Source organism: Lolium rigidum, chromosome 2, assembly GCF_022539505.1.
Source record: "Lolium rigidum isolate FL_2022 chromosome 2, APGP_CSIRO_Lrig_0.1, whole genome shotgun sequence".
In the NCBI taxonomy this organism is placed as follows: Eukaryota; Viridiplantae; Streptophyta; class Magnoliopsida; order Poales; family Poaceae; genus Lolium; species Lolium rigidum.
The window spans coordinates 272,054,842-272,059,749 of NC_061509.1; the positions used below are offsets into that span (position 1 = coordinate 272,054,842).

Sequence of the window (4,908 nt, forward strand, 5' to 3'; positions counted from 1 at the left end):
TATTATGTGTGAGTAGTCCTCACGGGTTACGGGTTGGGGTGAATCCTCGCAGCGATTATATGCATCTAATCTTATAAATATGTGTAAGAATTGATTATGAGTTTTGTAATCTTGTATCCTTATCTCTTTGCCTCGATTGGAGGATCTGCAGAAACCCATGTCTATATGATCGGTCAAGGGGAGAGGTGGGATAAATGGAAAACGGCGTGCTACTGCGAAACCTCAATGACAGAAGGAAAAAGTAACGGTACATGTTTACTGATTCATTTACTTAGTAACTGTTGTTACTCGTGGCTGTGGGAACAATAATTGGACCAAGAGGCTCTTGTCACTCCTTCCTTTAGGGCAAGAGTATTTACGGATGTGCTGCTCACACAAATCTCTTATCTCTATTTGATATACTATAAATATGCATTTCATTTCTATATGCATGCATAGCTGCATGAGAATCCTTAACCCTGACATATTTCCATCCATTGAACACAACCCAATCATGAGCAAACTAGATACGTCTGGTAAACATAAAATAAAATCAACTAGCAAGTCTTGTAGACGTTTCCTTTATACCATTTTAGCAGCGCTTCCCAAGGTTCGATTAAATCTAGGTCTTATAGGGAAAAACTTATCATACTACAATCCATAATCCGATAAAATTACACCGTAGGTGTTTCCCCTACGGTAAAGGTTTCAAAAAAAACATTAATCTGGATCGGAGGTATCACTTGCCAACCGCCCACGATGGCCATGATCATCTTCCGGATGATGGGATCACCATTGAAATAGGGAGAGGAGGCGACCCAAGGGGATCACCCTGCCACCGCCATCACCGGAGCATGTCCATTCTTTGGTTGGGGCACGATCTTCGAAACTAGATGTGTTTCCATAGTTGGTATAGTTGGGGCGCGATCTTCGAAAATGTATCTTATGTTCATACGTTTTCATATATAAAAAATCTACCATAGTTGTCAAATAATAGTCACTTAGTCGGTAGGTAGACTCGCATCGGTTACCAGGTTAAAACGGTTATTGTAAACCTTGCATGATGGTAATATCATCTTTTACGTGTTTGGAGTGGATCGAATACTGACATTCTAGACATGTAAACCATTGTTGTGACAAAAAAACATGTAAAGTTTATATGGTGATAATGTATTATTTAGGTTGCAACTGTTAACTAGTAACCTCGTAGGTATAACACAATAGCCTAACAATTGGCGACTGGAAAAAAGATTGCCAGAAGCCCAGAACATATTAAGATATAATCTTGCTAATTTGATGTACTCGTCAAGATGAACCCAACGACGAGAACAGATCGTAAATTGGAGTAGTAATTTATTTAGCTGATTCCCATGTGCCGGATGGAGTCGTTCCCCTTAATGATAGAAAATGTATAAACTAGTATCCTGTAATGGCAGCAGGAACGCAGCTTCAGCTTTTGTCTTGTAATAGATGACGCGGGAGGTCGTGAAAGCGCACGTCAAAGGGGATTCCGTTTGGCGATCCCCTCCCGGAATGGAATCTTGCTGTGCGGCGGCCGGCCCAAACCCACCCATCGGGTCGGTTCTGAGCTGCTCCCGCCCGCCGCTGTATCAGTGTCAGTCCAGAAACAAAACGAGCTAAGCCGACGCGGCCGGCCCTATGTTTTGCTTCCCGCCAAGCTGCACCTGCAGGCTGCAGCCGAGCCTCCCTTCAACTTCCAGGTAGTTTAGCATCGCAGTTTTGCTGTGCGCCGGCGCCAGTATAAATTGTGGCGCGGATTGACCGGACAGAACACACACAATTAGCTCGACTGAACATTCAGCAGCATCCAGCAATCTCATCTCTAGCTACCACACTTGAATCGACCGCCGTGGTCAGCAGTCACCAGTTCACCACCATGCCGTCGATCGACAATGCCAACGGCAGCGGCGAGATCAAGCCGCCGGAGCTGCAGTTTGTCTGCGTGACGGGGGCGGGAGGCTTCATCGGCTCGTGGGTGGTGAAGGAGCTCCTCCTCCGGGGCTACCGCGTCAGGGGAACCGCCAGGGATCCTGGTAAGTTCTCCGTCGATTCTTCTCTTGATTCATTCATCTGGTAATGCATCGTGTGACTGATCGACTGGTTAATTTGTGCAGCCAACAGCAAGAACGCGCACCTCCTTGCGCTGGAGGGAGCGGAGGAGAGGCTCACCCTGTGCCGCGCCGACCTTCTCAACTACGACAGCCTCCGCGCCGCCTTCACCGGCTGCCACGGCGTCTTCCACGTCGCCTCACCCGTCTCCAACGACCCCGTACGTCAGTCCCCTGCCTCTGCCCGGCCTGCTCACTCCTCCATCACTTCTTTGGGATCTTTACTTGCATGGTTCGCTTACTCTGCCGATCTGCAGGAGCTCGTACCGGTCGCCGTGGAAGGGACAAGGAATGTGATCAGCGCGGCGGCGGACGCGGGCGTCCGGCGCGTGGTGTTCACTTCCTCTTACGGCGCCGTGCACATGGACCCCAACCGGAGCCCTGACGTCGTGCTCGACGAGACCTGCTGGAGCGACTACGACTACTGCAAACAATCAGGCGTAAGCTCCCCTGTCCTCTGCCATGGCGCATCTCAACCAAATTTCCTCCGTGCGAACTGCGATATCAATGTATCAGTTCAGTCTCTGAGCGCGAAATATCTATACGCCTGTGCAGAACCTGTACTGCTGCGCCAAGATGATGGCGGAGATCACGGCGACAGAGGAGGCGGCCAAGCGGGGCCTGGAGCTGGCGGTGGTGGTGCCGTCCATGACCATGGGGCCCATGCTGCAGCCGGCGCTCAACTTCAGCAGCGGCCACGTCGCCCGCTACCTCACCGGCGCAGTCGCCGCCTAGCCCAACGCAGTCGCCGCCTACACCGACGTCCGCGACGTCGCCCGCGCCCACGTCCTCGCCTACCAGCGCCCCGACGCCCGCGGCCGGTACCTCTGCATCGGCGCCGTGCTGCACCGCGCGCACTTGCTCAAGCTCCTCAAGGAACTCTTCCCGCAGTACCCCGTCACCGCCAAGTACGAACACCTTGATGACAGCGAAATCCATCAAGTTAGTTAAGCTCGTGCGTCGCATGCTCACTGAGAATATTCTATGCAGGTGCGAAGACGACGGCAAGCCGACGGCGAAGCCGTACAAGTTCTCAAACCAGAGGCTCAGGGACTTGGGTTTGGAGTTCACTCCACTCAGGGAAAGTTTGTACGAGACGGTGACGTGCTTACAAAAAAATGGCCACCTGCCTCTGCCCGCTACCATGGCGCCCAAGCGTGCATACCTATAATACAACAAGACGCGGCCAAGAAACACAGAGGATTCTCGCGAGGTTCACCATGGAATTGTGTATTTAAGAAAGGTTGAGATGTTATTTTTTATTATGTTTTGAAGAAGTAGGGATAACCAGTACTATATACCGGAGGCAAGTGCAACAATGTAAATAGTCGTGCAACTCTTGTCGAAGAATGAATGATGGACGATAAGGTATTGTGAATTGGCGGGGAAAATAAAGACTTGCAAGCTTGATTTGTGTGAAAAGTAGACTCAAATATACTTCACTCTATCCGACTCAAAATGTAAAAGCATCTCCAAAGGTTGCCCTAAACAAAGTTTTGTCTAGGCGATTGTCTATTTTTGTCTAGGCCAGCACGTCTCTACTGTTTACAAAATCACGAACTTCATGGAAAATATAAATTGCACCTAACATTAACATACATCACATGGATCAAACCATTTGTTCTCTCCTCCCGGAATTTACACACACTCTCACACCCTCTCACCATCTCTCCCACCCACACGATCATGGCATGCCCACGACAAAATTTTAACACAACGGACCACCTGCTCAACGAATATCCAAAAAGAACCACTTGCGAACGGAATTGACAAAAAAGACCACCTCCAACGTGACGGCAAGGCCCCCAGGCGACACGTGGATGGTGCCACCGCAACAAGTGGCAGTAGGCCTTATTGTGAACAATCACAAATATGATAATAAACATTTTTATTTATTTGTCTCTAGGACAAATATCCAACATAAACTACCCCTCAAAGTTAATCTCGGACGGTTGATCGTATGCCACGAATTTGGTGAAATTCGTTCAATGAGCTTTGAACATGAATAGAAAATTAATGCTTCACTTTTGACTAAGCTCGAGACCAATTTTCAGAACTGAATCATATGATCGGCGGACATCTTTTTTATGTATGACTTATTTTGATTTGAATCGTGATTGTGTTGATTAGAAGTGAGTAGGTTCCCGCAAAACTTTTATCGCTGGAGTAACAATGTGGGTGGCCCTTTTAAAAGGCAAAATCCATCGTTCCTCCACGGCCTAGCCCGGAGGTGCTAAAAGCTGCTTTAATACCCGTGGGAGGGAGCACATGCATATAATCATGTTGTTTTCACCTTCCTAGAACGCTAGAAGGCGTGCAACCTACCAAACATGCCCTTAGTTTTGTGTTTCTTGGAAACTGGATGCAAAAGCACGAAATGAGATGTATCACACGATATCACGGAGTTAATTAGGCTAGAATAGTACTTCTAGATTTATCTAGATTCATACTACCTCCATCTAAAGGAATAAGGCGCACGCGTATTTCAAGAAGAACTTTGATAATAAAAATTAAGTAACAAAATCTTGATTATATTATATGCAATTACTTTTGTTGGATTCGTATTGAAAAACACTTTCTAATGATGCTAATTTATTTTGTAAAAATAATATTTATATATTTAAAGTAATTCATGGTCAAACAAAAAGTACGTAAAATGAGGATGACTTGTTCCTTGAATCGGGAGGAGGAGTATGTACGTAGATATATTTTAATCATGTGATATATTTTAATCTAAATAAGTACTCTAGCTCATCTCTAGAATATTTAAATGAATAGAATATGTGATATCTATTTTAGA

General features: G+C 46.7%; 1 pseudogene; it reads left to right on the forward strand.

The window, feature by feature from the left end:
* The first annotated feature begins 1,876 nt into the window (after nucleotides 1-1,876).
* On the forward strand, nucleotides 1,877-3,279 carry LOC124688795 (annotated as a pseudogene).
* The last annotated feature ends 1,629 nt before the right edge of the window (nucleotides 3,280-4,908 follow it).